The following is a 20,279-nucleotide window of genomic DNA, read 5'->3' on the forward strand; positions in this document are numbered from 1 at the left end:
GGGCACCTTGGCGACCCAAATTTGAACAGAGAATGTCTGTCCCTGATTACAACCCCTACTGCCAGACCTGCAGCTCCAACTGCGGACACTTCCTCCTAAGGCAATGGTTCTCAAACTTGAGGGTGTGCTTATGAGAATCACCTACTCAAATGGTTACAATGCAGATTTGACTGGGTTCGACCCTGAAAGTCTGATTTAATAGCTGTGGGGATAGCCAGGAATCTGCATGCCACGGGGGATTCTGACGCCTGTGGTCTGCAGCCTACTCTTTGAGAAGTCCTATTCATGTAAGGCGGGTAACTCTCTTTGCAGCTCACTGGTATCTACAGACACAGAGACCAAGCTAGAGACAGTGATGGTGAGAGCGAGGGAGCGAGGGAGAAAGGGGGAGGGAGCCCTCCCTGAGTCTCTAACCCACAGTCCTCTCCTCGGAAGTTCAGTGTCAGCCTTCGACCCGAGCACGGACAGCACCCCTCACCGTTTTTAAAAACGGTGTGACTCACATATCACATTCCAATGATAATGGAAAGAAATATCATGTCTGGAGTCAAATCTTAACTTTGCACCTTAGCTGTGTGACTTCAGGCAAGTGTCTTTCCTCTTTGAGCAATTTACTCATCTGTAGATAGGGATAATGAAGCCAACCTCTCGGGATGGCTTCGGCTATTAAATTAGATACTGTATGTGAACCAACAGAGCAGAACCTCCTGCATAGTAGAGGCTCATTTTAGTTATTTGGCAACTATTTATTGGATACCAGTATATGCCAGGCTCCATGCTAGCTTTGGAGGCACAAAGATGCAGCAGAGGAGCTGCCCTTTTATAAGGTGTCCTCCAGGTGCTGGAGAAGGCAGGCAAGGTCTCCACTATAAGACAGAAGAAAAGCCAGAGAGGCAGGGTGGCTTCCCAGAAATTTGAGTACCTTCCCTTCCCCAGATGATAATTTGCTACCCATTCAGAAGTTGGGGAGTGGCCCACTGAGATCCAGTCATACTCACACTGGGATTGGCCATGGAAAGGACATGCTTATAACATTCAGCTGACCGTTCCAAGGAAAGCTAACTTTCAGCAAAACTCAAATCCGCTAAGTGAGCGAGGGAGTGAGGCCTGGTCAGCATGCAAAACTCTTGCCTCAGTGCACATCAAAGACCTTTCGTATATTTATGCCCTAATAGTCCCAGTTCTTGACATTTCCTCTGAGGAAATGATCTTAAAAAGAGAAAACCTTTACACACAAAAACGATAGGTCAAAAGCTGTTTTAAAAAAAAGTCCATGCCCTTTAATCTAGTAATTTCACTTCCAGAAATCTTCTCTAAGGAAATAATAATAGAGTCACACAAAGACTGTGATGTGTACAGGTTGTTCACTGCAGTGTTTTAAGTAAAATTTTTTAGTCTAGCGTCAAACAAGAGAGGAATTGGCTAGGTAGGAAATAATAGTCAAAACATTAAACAACCAGTACAAATAAGGATTCTGAAGGCCCCTACTATGCCAGGTGTTAACCTTCTAGCTGCCAGACTGTGAAAAGTTTGGGGAAGGGTGTCCAGGGCAGCCTGGAAGGGAAGACAGGGCATTGTACCACTGGCTACTCTCCTACTTACTAGGCTAAAAATTCAAATTAGATTCAGAGGAGAATCATGCAGTCATTAAAAATGATTGTGGTTACATGTATATACATTTGTCAAGACTCACCAAATTATACACTTAAGATCTGTGGATGTTACCGTATGTAATTATATCACAATTTTTAAAATTATTGTGGAATAGAGTAGTGGTTAAAAGCCTGTATTCTGACCTCAAATGGATTTGGGTTGGACATACCAGCTCCACCAATTCCCTTTCTAAGCTTCAACTACCTATCTGTAACGTGAGGATAATGATAGTTTTTACATCATAATATTGTTGTGAGATTAAGTGAGATAATTAATGAAAAAAAATTAACACAATGCTCAACACTTAGTAACTGCTCAGTAAATGTTAGCAATAATTTGATAATATGAAAAAGTATATATGATATAATATATATCATAACACATATGACATACATATGTATCATGTACATCATATACATAGACATATAATCATATATATACATATCATATGTATATCATATATACATATATACCCATGATATAATAAGAAATATGAAAACCAAATACAAAATTATATCTGCAATATGATTAAAGCCATATATATTTTTACATGTTTAACCTTTGCATTAAACAGAGACAGGGATGGAGTGATGTCACCAAAATGACGACATAGGACATTCCCGATTCCACCCCCTCACACAATAAGAACGACGAACAACTATTCATGGACAAGACACCACTGTGAAAATCCTAGAACACGGAGGTGAGGCTGAAGCACACCCTGTACCACAGAGACCAAGACAGATCACATCAGGAGGGTAAGAGGAGCAACCACACGCTGACCACATTGCCCCTCCCCCAGGCTGGCGCAGCACCACGTGGAGAGGTCTCCCCTGAGCCTATGGTTCCTCCAGAGGCAAAAGAGAGCCCAGGCTGGACATCCAGCTTCCCCATTGTTGTGGCTCACTTCTTGGGAGTCCCACTCTTGTCTTGCCTCAGGGGGATCGCAGGGGAATCTGTGGAGCTTGACCACTGGGAATCAGATTGTGATGGAGAAGGGAGGAGGGCTTGTAGGAACCAGGATTTGGATTTTGGCAGACCAAGTTCCTACTAGCAGCACCTAAGTGGTAGTCTCAACTAGGAGCTTTACTCATCTGTAGACCCAAGACAGTGGTGCAGTCTGACCAGGGAACTCGGCAGGGTGCAAGTCTGCCTGATTTGGGACCTCAAACAAAAAGCTTTGTCAGCCCTGGAGCCTGGTCTGCCCCTCCACCCAGGCAAGGGAGGTAACTCATAGCCCTACCTACTGCTGAATACAGCCTCCAACCCTGCTAGCCAGGAAACCTAACCAGAGCTCCTGGGAATCTCAGTAGCCCACCCTGCAGCCCCGATTACAGTGGCACTTGACTGGAGAACCCAGCCAGTGGCTCTGAACCTGCAGAGCCAACTCGGTGACCATGTCTGTCCAGGGAGCTTAGCATGCAGGTCTGTCTGATTTGATCACCCAACAAAGAGCCCTGACAGCCCTGGGGCCTGTTCTGCAGCCCCAGCTGGCAGAGAAACTAATTTATAGCTCTGCCCAAAGCTGAATACAGCCCTTGGCCTGACCCGAACAAGAAACCTATCATCTCTAGTTGCAGAGCTATCTTGCAACTCTGGTTACAGCAACACTTGAGCAAAGAACCTGGTCAGTGGTCCTACCCATCTGTATAGCTATGATGGTGGCCCATCAGGCCAGAGAGCTTTGACCCCTAAACAATAGCCTTGCGGGACCTACCCCAACAGGGAAACTAACTTATAACCCCACCCACTGCTGAATATAGCCTTCAGCCCATCCAACCAGGTGGCCTAACCAGAGCACACAGGATGCAGTGTAGCCCATCCTACAACCCTCCTTCCAGTGGCATTTGAACAGAGAGCATATCCCATAGCTTTTCCTGTCTACAGAGCAAAACCAGTGCACCCATCTGCCTGGGAAGTCAGTGCACAGTCTTACCTAATTTATGTCCCCAAAACAAGCTATGCAGGCCTTGGGTCTGTTATGTAAGACCTGAAATCATAAAACTCCTAGAAGAAAACAGAGGGAAAAAATCTATTTGAAATGGGTCTTGACAACGTTTTTTTTGATATGACACCAAAAGCAAAGGCAACAAAATAAAAAATAGACAAATAGGGCTACATCAAACTAAAAAGCTTCTACACAGCCAAAGAAACAATCAACAAAATGAAAATGCAACTTACCAAATGGGAGAAAATATTTCAAATCACACATCTGATAAGGGGTTAATATCCAAATTACATAAATAACATACAACTCATTAGCAGGAAAACAAATAATCCAATTTAAAAATGGGCAAAGGGCCTGAATAGACATTCTCCCAAAGAAGATATTCAAATGGCCAAAGGTACATGAAAAGGGGCTCAACATCACTAACCATTAGGGAAATGCAAATCGAAACCACAATGAGGTATCACCTCACACCTATCAGAATGGCTATAATAAAAAAACATAAGAGGGACTTCCCTGGTGGTGCAGTGGTTAAGAATCTGCCTGTCAATGCAGGGAACACCAGTTCGATCCCTAGTCCGGGAAGATCCCACATGCTGCGGAGCAACTGAGCCCATGCATCACAAATACTGAGCCTGTGCTCTAGAGCCCGTGAGCCACAACTACTGAGCCTGCATGCTGCAACTACTGAAGCCCGCACACCTAGAGCCCATGCTCCACAACAAGAGAAGCCACTGCAATGAGAAGCCCATGCACAGCAATGAAGAGCAGTCCCCGCTCAACGCAACTAGAGAAAGCCCGCGCATCTCAATGAAGACCCAACACAGCCAAAAAAAATAATAAAATAAATAAACAAATTAATTAAAAAATAAATTAAAAAAACAAGTAATAAATGATGTGTAATCTAATGAAAAAATATGAGATTTCTATCCATAAATTTCCTGTTAAAAAGAAAAACATAAGAGACAAATACTGGCAAGGATGTGGAGTAAAGGGAACCCTTGTGCATTGTTGGTGTGATTGTAAACTGGTACAGCCACTATGGAAAACACTATGGAGGTCCCTCATACCATCTGATCCAGCAATTCCCCTTCTGGGTATATAGCTGAAGAAAACAAAATCACTATGTTGAAGAGATATCTGCACCCCCATGTTCACTGCAGCATTATTTACAATATCTAAAAATGAAAATAACCTAAATGTCCATCAACAATGAATGAAGAAAGAAATTGTGGTGTATATATATATGCAATGAATACTATTCAGCCATAAAAAAAAAATAAAAAGAAAGTCCTGCCATTTGTAACAACATGAGTGGGCCTAGAGGGCATCATGCTAAGTGAAAAAGTCAGACAGAGGAAGACAAACGCTGTATGATCTCACTTAAATGTGAAATCTAAAAAACCAAAACAACCAAGTTCAAGAAAAAGAGATCATATTTGTGGTTACCAGAGGCAAGAGGGTGGGGGTGGAGGAATTGAATGAAGGTAGTGAAAAGGTACAAACTTCCAGTTACAAGATAAATGAGTACTAGGGATGAAATGCACAACATGATGACTGCTGTTAACACTGCTGTATGGTATATCTGAGAGCTGCTAAGAGAGTAGACCCTAAAAGTTCTCATCACAAGGAAAAAAATTTTTTTTCTTTTTTGTATCTATGTGAGATGTTGGATGTTAACTAAACTTATTGTGCTAACCACATTGCAATACATGCGAGTCATTGTGCTATACACCTTAAATATATGCAATGCTGTATGTCAGTTATATCCCAATAAAACTGAAAGAGAAAATAAAAACATTTAAAAAAAACAAAGTGAAAAATATGTCATGGGACTATGGGTGATTTATCTTTCCTTCTTGGTAAACTTTTCTGTACTTCCAAATTTTCTTTAATAAATATGAACTGCTTTGTGGAAGAAAAACATTTCTAATTTAAAATATGAGATAATTTCAAAATCCCATTGTTTGGGAATATGAATGCTTCAAAATGTTATGGTTTGTTAGCACTACCTGTCCTTAGGGTACTTGGAAAGGGATGAACTTTCAAAATGGGAGAGTCAAGGAGCCAGCTATAAGGAACCAGGGAATACAAAATCTAGGGAATGGGGCAGGCAGATGAAGCTGACACTGGACACAAGAATTCTGAATAAAAGATGAGTGGCTGAGTGAACCAGCAGAATTCTTAAGAAGCTCAACAAACCCCAAGCAGGATATATTCCAAGAAAACGATGCCTAGGTACATCATAATAAAACTGCTGATGACAAACACAAATAGAAAATCTTGAAAAGAATCCAGAAGAAAAAAAAAAAGACACATAATCTTAAAAGGGAGAAGAATAAGACTAATGGCTGTTAAAAAGGAACGAAACTGGGTCATTTGTAGAGACATGGATGAATCTAGAGACTGTCATACGAAGTGAAGTAAGTCAGAAAGAGAAAAATAAATATCGTTTATTAACGCATATATGTGGAACCTAGAAAAATGGTACAGATGAACTGGTTTGCAAGGCAGAAATAGAGACACAGATGTAGAGAACAATCATATGGACACCAAGGGGGGAAAGCGGCGGGGGATGGGGGTGGCAGGTGGCAGTGGGATGAATTGGGAGATTGGGATTGACATGTATACACTGATGTGTATAAAAGAGATAACTAATAAGAACCTGCTGTATAAAAAATAAATAAATAAAATTTAATTAAAAAAAAAGACTAATGGCTGACCTTTTGTTATAAGTGGAAATGTACCCCTCCCCACAAATTTATATGTTAAAGTGCTAACCCCCAGTACCTCAGAATGCGATGGTCTTTAAAGAGGTAATTAAGTTAAAATGAGATCATTGGGGTGGGCCCTAATCCAAAATGACTGGTGTCCTTATAAGAAGAGGAGATTTGAACACAAACATTTACAGAGGAAAGACCATGTGAAGGTACAGGGAGAAGACAGTCATCAGCAATCCAAAGAAAGAGGCCTCAGAAGAAACCAACCCTGCTGACATTTTTTTTTTAATGTTTTAATTTTATTGGAGTAGAGTTGATTTACAATGTTGTGTTAGTTTCAGGTGTACAGCAAAATGATTCACTTATACATATACATACATTCATTCTTTTGTAGATTCTTTACTCATACAGGTTATCACAGAATATTGAATAGCGTTCCCTGTGCTATACAGTAGGTCCTTGGTGGTTATCTATCTTATATATAGCAGTGTGTGTTCATACCAAGCTCCTGATTTATCCACCCCCCATGTTTCCCCTTTGGTAACCATAAGTTTGTTTTCAATATCTGTTAGTTTGTTTTGTAAATAAGTTCATTTGTACCTTTTTAAAATAATTAGAGTCCACATATGAGTGATATCATATATTTGTCTTTCTCTAACTTACTTCACTTAGTATGATAATCTCTTGGTCCATCCATGTTGCTGCAAATGGCATTATTTCATTATTTTTTATGGCTAAGTAATATTCCATTGTATATATGTACCACATCTTCCTTACCCATTCCTCTGTCAATGGATATTTAGGTTGCTTCCATGTCTTGGCTATTGTAAATAGCGCTGCAATAAACATTGGGGTGCATGTATCCTTTTGGATTATGGTTTTCTCTGGATGTATGCCAGGAGTGGGATTGCTGGATCATACAGTAGTTCTATTTTAAGTTTTTTAAGGAGCCTCCATGCTGTTCTCCATAGGGGATGTACCAATTTACATACCCACCAACAGTGTAGGAGGGTTCGCTTTTCTCCACAACCTCTCCAGCATTTATTTTTTGTAGACTTTTTGATGATGGCCATTCTGACTGGTGTGAGGTGATACTTCACTGGAGTTTTGATTTGCATTTCTCTGATAATTAGTGATGTTGAGCATCTTTTCATATGTTTCTTGGCCATCTCTATGTCTTCTTTGGAGAAATGCCTATTTAGGTCTTCTGCCCATTTTTTGATTGGGTTGTTTGTTTTTTTGACATAGAGCTGCATGAGCTGTTTGTATATTTTGGAGATTAATCCCTTGTTGGTCACATCATTTGCAGATATTTTCCCCCATTTTGTGGAACCCTGCTGACATCTTGATCTTGGACTTCTTGCCCCCAGAACTGTGAGAAATAAATTTCTGTTGTTTAAAAGTTATTTTGTTATGGCAGCCCTACAAAACTAATACACTTTTTAACAGAAACTAGAGAAACCAGAAGACAAGGGAATGATATTTTTAAGGTGCTGACAGAAAATAACTGCCACCTAGAATTCTATAATCAGCAAAAATGTCCTTCAAAAATGAAAGTGAGAACTTTCGCTTCTGGACAAGATAGAGTAACAGGGACCATTTTACCTTCCCACCTGAAACAACCACTGCCCCCCCCATGGAAAAAACCTATGTAATATTGGTTTTCAGGATCTTAAAATTCAGGCAACAAAAGACAAGAACCCTGAAAGCCCTATGATTGCCCCAACATGTTGCCTTGAGAGAGTTTCCAGGCCATAGCACAGGGAGGGGGAACTCGGGTAGAGCCTATGCAGCTGGGGTTCATAGGATGGAATACCAGAGAGGAGACAGCTACACACAGAGAGAACATCAAAGATCTGAAGGAGGTTCCCTTCAAGTATTCAGCAGAGTACTGATTAGTGTGTCCAAATGAAGAAACTACCAGAGGCCATGAACTACCTGAAAGAATAAGAGTGAACTGTACCTGATGCTCACAGAGAACTGGAAACAGTACCTGTCCCCACTATCCAGACTGGAGAAACTAATAATCCACAGGGCAATGGGTACAGTTCTCAGGATAGTCTTGCTTCAACAGAGGAGAATAATTGCCAGACTCACCTAAGAAATCACAAAAGCAATACACAAAAGGATAAAACTTTTGCTAAGTAAACTTAATTGCATCCCAGAGCACAACTCAATAATAATTATAGGAATACAAAAATATCCAGCACCCAACAATATAAAATTCACAATGGCTGGCATACAACCAAAGATTATAAGGCATGCAAAGAAACAGGAAAACAAGACCCATAATGATGAAACAATCAATAAATTGAAACAACCCAGAACTGACACAGATGCCAGAATTGGTAGAGAAAGGCATTAAGACAATTATTATAGCTGTATTTCATAGGTTCAAAAAGTTAAGTAGAGACCAAGATACTTATATTTTTAAAAATCTCAATTCTAACTTCTAGAGATGAAAACTACAATATCATAAATGAAAAATACACTGAATGGGATTAACAGCAGATTAGACACTGTGGAATAAAAGATCAGTGAACGTGAAGGCACAGCAATAGAAACTATCCAAAATGAAACACAGAGGAAAAAATAGCCACAAAAGAAAAGAATATCAGTGAGCTGTAGGCCAGCTTCAAATGGCCTAAGATTGGACTCCCTGAAAGATTCCTGAAGGAGATGAGAGAAAGAGGAAACAGAAAAATATTTGAAGAAATGATAGTAAAATTTTCCAAATTTAATGAAAATTATAAACCCACAGGTCTAAGAAATCAACCAACCAAACAAACAAACAAAAAATCTGAGCACAAGAAACATGTAGAAAACTACACCAAGGCACATTATAATCAAATTGCTCAGTACCAATGTTAAAGAGAAAATCTTAAATGCAGTCAAAGAAGGACATGTTACATACAAAGGAAAGACTAAGATAAGGATATGTCACATCAGAACCAATGTGAACAAGAAGACTATGGAGCAACATCCTTAAAGAACTGACAGGAAAAAACAATCCATCTAGAATTCTATGCCCACAAAAATATCTCTCAAAAATAAAGTTACCATAAAGATATTTTCAGTTATACAAAAGCTGAAAGAATTTTCACCCCACACCATTTTCCCCTATTATTAATATGAGAACATTTGGTTACAATTAATGAACCAATGTTGATACATTTTCATTAACTAAAATTCATACTTTATTCATATTTCCTTAGTTTTTTCTTGATGTTCTTTTTCTGTTCCAGGATCCCATCCAGGGTACCACATTATATGGGTTGCCATATCACATTACATTTAGTCATCATGTCTCCTTAAGCTCCTCTTAGCTGGGACAGTTTCTCAGAGCTTTCTTGTTTTTGATGACCTTGACAGTTTTGAGGAGTACTGGTCTGATATTTTGTAGAATGCCTCTCTGTTGGAATTTGTTTGATGTTTTCCTCATGGCTATACTGGAATTACAGGCTCTGGAGAAGAAGACCACAGAGGCGAAGTACTATTCTCATCACATCATATCAAGGGTAGGTACTGTCAACATGACTTATCACTGTTGATGTTGACCTTGATCACCTGGCTGAGTTAGTGATTGTCAGGTTTCGCCACTGTAAAGTTACTCTTTTCCCCCTCTTTCCATACTGTCCTCTGAAAGAAAGTCACCAGGCACAGCCCACACTTAAGGAGTAAGCAGTGATGCTCACTGAGGGTAGAGTATTTACATAAATGATTTGAAATTCTTCTACATGGGAGATTTGTCTCTTTTCCTAGTTGGGATTTTCCATATTTTGCTCAGAGCTTATCACTGTTATCAGCCAGAGGGTTATCCAGTACAAACTATTCCACCATTACCTGAACTAGACCTTCCCATATCTAACATCTGTTGGACATTTATGCACCATGCACTGTACTAAACATCTTTTATGTATTTAATTTCATTTAATCCTTGCAATAACCTTATGCAATAAATACTATTATTCTCATTTCATTGAGAAAGAAACTGAGACTCAGAATTACTCTACTTGCGAACCCCATGGCATTCCTGGCTATGTCTTGCACACCATACCCTAAAAATTGGAGTGAATTTCCATAGATTGTTTGTCCACCCAGATTTTGTGCTGCTTGGTAGATCCTGCTCTGAATCCTCTCCTTCACACATTTCTCAGCCTATCTCTGAGGCTGTCTATCCTCCCTTCCCTGCTGGGCCTGGTTGTGTAGTAACTCGGCTGGCTCCTCAGCCTCCCCCAAAGCCTACCCCAGAATCCAGTTCCATGGCTTCCCATGGGTGCCTGAACTCTCAGGCGCAGAGCAGCCCCAGGGCATGAGGGGTCACAGCCTCACACCTCTGCTCACATGGAAAATGCCTTCCCGCCAAAGGATAAAAACAACTCCTCACACCTATGAAGACCTGAGCCATCTAGAAGACTGTTTCACACTCTGAACAAAATCCCCCACCCAGATGTTCAAAGGCGAGAGAGCAGGGAGGGAATTGAAGACTCAAAAGCCGCTATGGTTGGAAAAGAAACCTAACAAGACAACTTCTGGGCAGTTAACCCACCTGCACCCGCAACAGCCCTTAGAGGAGGAATCATGGGTATCAGTGAGGCTCAGCCAATTTTAGAGAGTTCAACCACTCAATGCTCAAGCTTTTGCCCTTCCTCACCCCACCCTAAACCTCATCTTGGGCACCGCAATGGAGTAAAAACAGGACGCGGGGGCAGAATATCATTTGATATTCACAGAAGCCCTGGAAGGATGACAAGGGACTTATATTTTCACTTTACCATAGAAATGGAGGCTTAAAGATGTAAAGCGATTTGCCAAACTCAGTAGAGTTAGCAAGCTGTCTGACCCCGTCTTGGCCTATTCACACAGATGGTTTGATGGAAAAGACTAGGACCAGTGTCATTACCAAAACATCAAGTTGAGGCACCTAGTAATAGTGGCCAATAAACAAAGATGTAGATGAAAATTGCTGGCCAAAAGAGTACTCCGCAAAGTTGGGGGTGACGCACAAGCCTGGAATGACTAGTGTTTATCAAGGAGGGTTCTCTGGAGACAGTGTCGAATATTCTGCAGAAGGAGGGAAGAGGAGGCAGGAAGAAGGCCAGATGGGTCCACACTCCCAGAACATTCATCTGACTGCCATCTCCTGGAGCACTATGCCTGGCATGGGGCCCCTGTGCAGAAACCACTTGGTGGCATCTACCCCGGAAACCCATTTGGATCAAGCACCGCAGGTAGCAGAACTGGAGCTGGAGTCCCAGGAGAGGAAACAATCAACCTCAGTGTTCTGCTCCCAGCCAGACAGGTCTCTGAGGGTTGCCAGCACTTGGCCTACTGCCTAGCACACAGTGGGGCCATATTAAAAGTTGGTTGACTTGAGTGCTCCTGAAAGAGACTGAAGTACAGAGAGGCGAAGTCATTCTCCCAAGATCACACAGCAGTAAGTAGTAGAAATGAGATTCAATGCAGGTCAACAGGCTATTCAGCATTCAAGCCCTCACGCTTTCCCCTCCACCCTATAGTCTCTTGCCTCAAGGGCCAGAAGAATGTCACTTTATTGTCTTCATCTCTGTAACTCCCGACACAATGTCTGCCACACAGTGAGCTCTTCTGAATTTTTCGTTGATCAAAGATTAGAGGTCTGCCCTTAACACTGAGCTCAGGGGGTTTCCTTGCTAAACCACATGGCACACTGGGCAGGAAGTGAGAGGATGAGGCCTGAAGGAGGAACGGGGAGGAAGGGTCCTAGGATACCAGGCAGGGGCCACGAGTTAGGATTGGGCTAAAGGATGGGGAGAAGGCACAACAGATTGACCCCCACACACAGTGCCTGAAACCCACACCCCTCTCCCCATGGGCCCCTCCCCAAGCCCTGCACATCCTGCCGGTGCTGGTCATGCCCTGGTCCTGCCATCTGTTCCTCTGCCTGCAACACTCTTCCCTCCCCTCTTAACCTGGTGACCCCAACTCGTCCCTCAGATTTCAACTCAAGCAGCACCTCCTCATAGAAGTTCTCTTGGGCCTTTCTCACCAGGTCAGGTCCCAATTATGGACTCTCATGGCACTTACCACAGTTGCAATTTTGCACATTATTTGGATGATTATTTGATCAACGCCCATCTCCACTTCTAAACTGTAAGGCTCTGAGAAGGCTCTGCTTCGCTCACCATGTCTTCCCAGTGTCCTGCAGTGTCCGGTATTGAGTAAATGCTCAATAAATATATGTTGAATCAAGGTAGGATTGAATGAATACAGAAATGAATGTTGAAACTGGTCACTGTGGTAAGATGAAAATGGCTCTCCAGAAGCTATCCATGTCCTAATCCCTGGAATCTATGAATGGTCCCTCCTATGGAAACAGGGTCTTTGCAGATGTGATTAAATTAAGGATCATCAAAATGAGTCCTACATGGACTTCCCTGGCGGTCCAGTGGTTAAGACTATGAGCTTCCACTGCAGGGGGCACAGGTTCAATCCCTGGTCAGGGAACTAAGATCCCACATGCTGCACGGTACAGCCAAAAAATAAAATAAAATATAAAATAAAATAAAATGATAAGATAAAATAAAATAAAATAAAAATAAAACTATTCCTTTAAAAACAAATGAGTCCTACATGTAATCACATTCAGGCTCCTGAGAAATTCTTGTAATTAAAGAGACAGGGAGATTTGACACATACACCTCACTCTGGCTGCCTTGGGTTCTGGGTCTCTCACAGGGGGACACGGTTGTATCCAAACACCTGCCAACAGGCCTCAACCTAGTTCTTTGCCTGGGAACCTCCCAACTGACCTACAGCTGGAATGTCCCATCTGCTTCTTTTTGTCTGTGGCTGGTGGGAGTAGGGGTGAAAAAGAAAGTGGTGATGTAGGGTCAGACAGGCCTGGACTGGACCATTTGCTGAGTAACCTTGGGAAAATCATATAACCTCTCAGTTTCCTCATCTGTAAAATGAGAAAAGAATACCTCAAATAGGATCAGATGAAGTAATAACAGCGCATTAGCCAGCACAAAAATAAACGCTAGGTTTCCTTTTCCCCTCACTTTCAAGCTAAGCATCTTCCAAGGCAAACACAGTCTCTTTTTCATTTTTGTCCCCCGGTGCTAATCACAGTGGCTGACACAGAGCAAGTACTCAATGAATATTAGCAGATTCAAGCTGTTGACCCAAGAGGGAGAAGGGCCGTGAGGAAGATGTGGCAATAATGGACTTTGTTATCAAAGTGGGACCTCAGAGGAGCTGAGTTACTGATTACGTTTTAGTATGTAATGACCAGAGTTGGTGTGGGGAGGAAAGTTAAATGGAGAGGGGGAAAGAATTGAGTCCAGAGCTCAAGAACACATGTAATGGAAAGAGGTTCCTAGTCCAGGAGCCAGAAGAAGTACCTCATTATATGGTTGCAAAGGGAGCATCTCCTGAGAACAATGGATGGGCAAGTATCCAGTACTCACATGGAAACCCTCCTGTTAATTTATAAAGGTGGACACAAGTAGTGACCACTTACAAAAATTTCATGAACCTCAGAGCATTTATTCACTTCAGCTTTCTGAAATTAGGTTTAGAATTTCCACAATTGGTAACATTAAACATGAGTCACCTATTTGGTGCTTCATACCATACATCAAAGTGTTGATAAATGGTATATATTTCGGAACATTTATTACTTAATCAAAGAATTTTTAGGTGTTAAAAAAAATGTGTTTACCAAACCAAAGTTCCAAGAAGTATAAAAAATAACCTCACCATATTCAAGAACTCTAAAAAGCTGCAGAAGAAATGCTCATTTTTCTCTCATGGGTCCTGAGAATTTTCCACTTGGGTTCCTTTGGTGTCCTGGGAGGAGGGGCTGAGGGAGGAGAGAAGGGCAGGTTAGTGCAGGCAGAAAGGAGGGGCTACCGGCCACCAGAAGGACCAGCAGGACTTCCCGTTATCAGTCACCCAACTGCTGGCTTGTGAAAAAGAGTTTGGAACAAGGTGAGAAGGACAACTCACTTGCTCTTATGTCCCAAAAGGTCAGATGGCCACAGAATGAATCTGGGGGTGAGGTGTGAACTTGTCTAGCTAACTGAGCTCCTCCTCTCTGACTTTCATTTTCCTATAAATTATAAGAACTTGAACTGCACCCTCGGATTGTAGAACTTCCCTCTTCCATGCTCCCCTCCCACGCACCCATCCACTGGGAACATGTGCACACTTTCTACGCACCATGCCCAGCTGACCTCCAATTATCATTTCTTGTACTTGTCATTAATTCTGTGAAAGAGGAAAGGCCTTATTTCCAGTATGTCCTAGGGAAAGTGCTGGAAGAGAAGCAGGGGTACAGATGAATTGTCCTCCATGTACGGATTCCAGGATTCCAAGGGGCAGCAAGATCTCTTGGAGCCATGAGGGGACAGGGAGAACAGGCTTGGGGTTACGACCTGGCCAAGATCTGCTTGGCCTGGCAGTGACCAGAAAGGAGACCCAATCCATAAGAAAAATACCAGCAGTACTAATACCCTACATGTGTATTACACCTTAGAATTTACAAGACACCTTACATCTAAGCTGGTCCTTAGACGTTATTTATTACAGGTTTAAATCCCCTGAAAGTACATGCTTCTGATCAGGCCAGCGTATGACTAATTTTTGTATCCCACAGGACCTAGTCAAGGGTACTTAACAAACGTTTGCTTACATTAATCCTCTCGACAACCCCAATAGGCTGTAAGAAGAGGTATCATCTTTATATTAGAGGTACGAAACCTGAGACCTGGGGAATTTGTGACCTGCCCAAAGTCACAGATGACAACTGACAAACTGGGGCTTAAAGCCCGGTTTTAGGTCTTCCCACCCAGCACTCCTACTGCTACCAGAGGTACAGTGGAATGGATACCTTTAAATTCTTGAAACTGAAAAACTGTAATTCAAGGGTTACAAGCAATTTCTATATCACAGAGTAGTAATTAGGATTTGTCTTTAGGTGGGAGCCTCCCTCTGTCCTGGGTGAACCTTCTTAGTCATGTCAATAGAAAGTAAGTATAGGCCCATAGTTTTGGGCAAAAGCCCAGACGTCAGTAGTGGACCCAAGACAGGTCCCTCAGACCGAGGTCTAGAGGTTTTGTTTGGCAATGTCAACTGAGTATCTCCTTAGCAGATCCATGGCCCGGAGAAGCTAGAAAAATAGGCTGAATTTAGGCTGTCCCATCCCACACCTGAACATCACTGTTCTTTGTCGTGGTTTTGCTCATAGAAGACCAGGAGCCCAGACACGCACAGGAGAAGCAGGTAAACCTGAGCTCTTCCCCTCCGTGGAGGAATGGCTGTGCAGGGCCCTGGATTGTGCTTGACATGCCACTGTCTGGGCCACACAGATGCTGTCCCACTTGTGCTGTTATCTGAGGCTAAGGCAGACTTAAGGAAATATGCCAGCAACTAGCCCTTTGTGGGCCATTGGAGCCACACTATACATTGGGGTGGGGCTAGGAATTTCCCTTGAAGGATATTGATGCTCTTCCTGTGAATCATCTTAAAGCGAGAAAGAAGAAGAAGAAGTAGTGGGCTTTGAGCAGGGAACGGAAGGCCTCTCCCCTCTCTGGGGGCAAGGAAGTTGTTCAGAGAGGCCTGGAGATTTCCAAAGGTGGGAAGCTAACTGGTTCCTTCCTGCCACAATGACTGCCAGGAGCTTAAGGAAAGTTTTCAGAATGGGACCTAACTGGTGGCAGCTCCGAGTGGCTACTTCTTAATAGAGTTGAAAACTATCTCTTTGGTACTTCTGCTATTTGCAAGCCTCCAACAGCAAGTCAAAATGTGATAGGCCCTGTGTCCACACTTGAAGTGAGCAGCTGCAGCCCAGCACCATGAGACCCTAGGAGGTGAGGTGTGAGACTGCCAGGAGAGCCCTGGGCATGGGAGACTTCCCTGGAGAACCCCACAAGTTCTCTGGAAATGGAAACCCAAGAGCAGATGAACATCCTCCCTTCATAGGATGGGAGCTCAGACTGCTGTTAAGTTTAGAATTAAAGGGAAATGACACCCCTAAAAACTGGAGAAGTCAAAGTCATCTGGACTACAGAAGGAAAACACAGCTGTTTCTTGAAGGGAATGGGATATTTTTGTCAGCGTTCTTAATCTCTCGTACCCAGGTTCATGAGAGCAATGGCAATGGACTAGGTGCTCACCCTTCCTGATAAGATGATTGGAGGCGAGGAGGAGTCCAAGTGTGGGCAAAGGCCCCAGTTGTCCTGGGGTGGGGTGGGGTTCAGCACAACATACAGCCTGGAGAAGGGACAAGTGAATGCAGACAAGGGGAAAGGGCACTGGTTCCCTCTAGTTAGTATGAGGCCTTTCTGCTGAATATTTCTACTAGCCACACCCCCTCTTATTTGGGAAGCCTTTATCAGTTGTCAGAACACTTCTGTATCTGGCCTTGCAACAGCCCAGGAAGGTTACAATTCTTCCAATCCTGTCATTAGCTAATAGAGGTAAAGGGTCTGGTGCAAGGGCACACACCTGGCAGTGGCCAAGCTAGGGCGAGAAATAGGTCTCCTGTTTCTGAGGCCCACAGGCTGCTCCCAGCAGCCTTGTGGATCTTGACCACTGGCCAAGAATGATATCCCGAGTAGACTGCAGGCTTGAGATGGCCCTTGGCCCCAGCTCTGCTGATTCAAGAGAATTAGCAGGGGAGGTCCCTCACCTGGGAGACCAGTATTTCTTCTTCTTTTCTCTTTGCTAGGGGGCACAAAAAATGACACGTGATTCACATGGTCTTCATAGTTCCACAAGCTTATTTGTTGGGGCCTGTCAGGCAAAAAGTTGAACTTCAATCAGATCAGGGTTTTGATTCTGCCACTAACTAGCTGAGTCACCTTAGCTAGTTACCTCTGTACTCTGGGTTTCCTCTTCTATTTAAAATGCAAATCTGCCATGTCTCTCTCCTGCCCAAAACCCTTTAGGGAGGCCTATCACCCACCCAACTAAAATTCAAGCAACTCTCCATTCAAGTCTGAGCCATCATCTGAACAGAAGAGAGAGGGACATTCGGAAGGGGGTTCTGTCCCTGCTGAGCTCTTTTATTCTCATCCAGGAGAGAGCCAGGCAGACGGTGAATGGATGTGGATGTTAATTAGGTTCTGTAACCAACAGCAAGAAGGCTCCTCCTGGGGCTGGGCTGGCCCTTGATGGCCTCTTCCCCTCACATCTGTCATTCGCCTTGACCCAGTGACTACCAAGTATCCCCAGGCAGCTTCCTTTTCTCTGATTTCTTCTCGGGGTTGGTTCCATTGAGGTCTCTCTCCCTGTTATGTTTAGCTCTGACATGGTGATCACAAGGCCTGGAACTTCCCTAATCACCAGTCCAGGGACAGAAACTGCAAGCCGTGTCTGTTACCACACTCGAGCTGGACTTCCTACCGCTCAGATGCCCACCCTACCCCACAGTGGTGCCCATTCAGAAGCATCAACCTGAAGACCAAGATGAAGTAGAGCGAAAATGGGACAATGGAACCATCCAAAGCCCAAAACTTGTCCTAAAATTTTCCCAGTGTGGCTATGGGGGCAAGGCTCTGCCCACATGTTCTCTGGGGCTCCTCACCTTCCCTCTTCCCACCATACTCAGCCCTGAGCTGTTCCTCCTCCCCCACCCTCACCCTCCTCTCTTTCTCTCTCTCAGCTCAGTAGACACTTGTCTTTTCCAAGAACTCTTCCAAGATTGGGAAGGGCATTTTTTATATGGTGGCAAAAGCATGAGCTCTAGAGTCAAACAGACCTGGACTGTAATCTTAGCTCTGCCACTAAGTGGCTGAGTGATGCAAACAAGTGACGTTGTCCCTGACCTCACTTCCCCGTCTGTAAGACATTAATAATTATGTCAATCTAGCGGGGTAGTAATAAGGATTAAATGAGACAATGTTTGCACATTAATCAGGGTAGTTAACATTAGCTGCTATAACGAAAATTCCAAAATCTCAGTGGCTACATACAAGAAGAGTGTGCTCCACACTCAAGTCACAGGCTGATGTAGATTGGGTGTCTCTCCTGCATAGCTCCCCTCCAAGAGGTGATTCAGGGACCCAAGCTCCTTCCATCCCCTTGGAGTCCTCCACTAGGCCCCCTCCACTGGCTGACAGAATAGCAAAGACACAGTTAGAGGCCAGGCCGGGAAGTGGCACCCATCAGTTCAACTTTACATTGGTTAAAACCCAGTCACATATTCCATCTAATTGCAAAGCAAGCTAGGAAATGTAGTTGTCATGTGTGCCCAGGAAGAGGAAATGGAATTGCTAACCATCTAGCCAGTCTCTGATACAACATATTAAGTATTTAGCAGAATGACTGATACGTAGTAAGAGCTCAATAAACAAAAGTTACTATTATAATTACTTTCTATTATCTGTCCCAATACTGGTATGAATACTAGAAATCACTGAACCTTAGGTGGACTTTTCACAACACTGAGATTGAATAACTGGATACAAACCAAAATAAACACTGAATTTCTTAAAAGAAAAAGGTACAGTAATCATATGTCTGACATAACTCCTGTTCTAGGTGCTTTCTTTGAGGTACCAGGATACACTGGAATAGTCTACATTCAAATGCTGACTCTGCCCTGAGCAAAACATTAACCTATGTCAGTCACAGTGGTTTCCTCTTCTTAAAATAGGAATGCTAATTTACTCACTTTACAGGATTCTTCAAAAAATGCCATATTCCCTCATATCTAAGCATATACTTCCCTCTGTCTGGAACACCCTCCTTCTCCCCTCTTCACCCAGCTACCTCCTACTGATTCCTCAGGTCTCAGCTTAGATGTCACCTCCTCCAGGAAACGTTCCTTATCCTTGACCCCAGTTGTGGTAGAGTGTCTGTTTCCTGTGTCCCCATGTGAGCCTGTATTTCCCTTCCCAAAGCACTTACCACAGCATATTAAAAATCTCTGTTCACTTTCTCTCTCTAGCTGAGTGTTCATTTCTTGTGGAAAGGGACCTTGTTTTCATCACCATTTTTTCCTCAGCCTCAACAATGTGCAGGCACATAATATCCCCAGGTTCATAATGATACGCATTAAATGTATGTCATATGAATGAATTAAGAAATCCCGATCCTTCTTCAAAATGGTGAGGGGGTATAGACTTGTAAACTCTTACAACTCAACACAAAAGTAAAAGTAAAGACAAGTTCAGAAAGACACCGCGCAGCGTACTCCTGCTTGTAAAGGTCAACGGGAACTAAGAAGTCATTTCAGACAGTAGCCACACCCTTGGGTCATGCCTGGGTACTTCTCAGCAATTGGCTAACTTCTAATCTCTCAGTTGAGCAACAGAGGGTGCAAAAAATATCCTCACACATTAAAAACCCTGGGACTCTTCCTCCAGGCTGACGTAAGAGTGTGGCAACAAGAGCTGCCCACTTAGGGTGGCCCCGACTGACCATGTGTCTTGCTGGGCTTGCATATACCACTCTTCACTATCCATGTGGCCAGTGCATCCCTGACCTTCACCGACCACCATCAAAAAATGAGGTCTTGGGCTTCCCTGGTGGCGCAGTGGTTAAGAATCCGCCTGCCAATGCAGGGGACACGGGTTTGAGCCCTGGTCCGGGAAGATCCCACATGCCGCGGAGCAACTAAGCCTGTGTGCCACAACTACTGAGCCTGCACTCTAGAGCCCGCGAGCCACAACTACTGAAGCCCGAGCACCTAGAGCCCATGCTCTGCAACAAAAGAAGCCACCGCAATGAGAAGCCCACACACCGCAACAAAGAGTAGCCCCCGCTCGCTGCAACTAGAGAAAGCCCGCGCGCAGCGACGAAAACCCAACGCAGCCAAAAATAAATAAATAAAATAAATAAATTTTTTTTAAAAAATGAGGTCTTTCTAGTCCCAAGGTAGATCTTCAGATACAGGATGGGACTTCCATCCCACCCCCCGCCCCCCATACACACACATAGTCTGAAGCACATGCCACCACCCAACAACA

The 20,279-nt window shown here is 43.3% G+C and overlaps 1 protein-coding gene across 1 annotated transcript in view; it reads right to left on the reverse strand.

The window, feature by feature from the left end:
• Positions 1 to 475: 475 nt before the first annotated feature.
• Positions 476 to 20,279, reverse strand: part of SMIM35 (small integral membrane protein 35) — a 111,687-nt gene continuing 91,883 nt past the window's right edge. Inside the window, exon 5 of the mRNA XM_082340956.1 lies at positions 476 to 14,167. The gene's annotated coding sequence lies outside the window, so the exon portion shown is untranslated. The remainder of the gene's footprint in view (positions 14,168 to 20,279) is intronic.

This window comes from Balaenoptera borealis (assembly GCF_965194805.1).
Source record: "Balaenoptera borealis genome assembly, chromosome: 11".
NCBI lineage: Eukaryota > Metazoa > Chordata > Mammalia > Artiodactyla > Balaenopteridae > Balaenoptera > Balaenoptera borealis.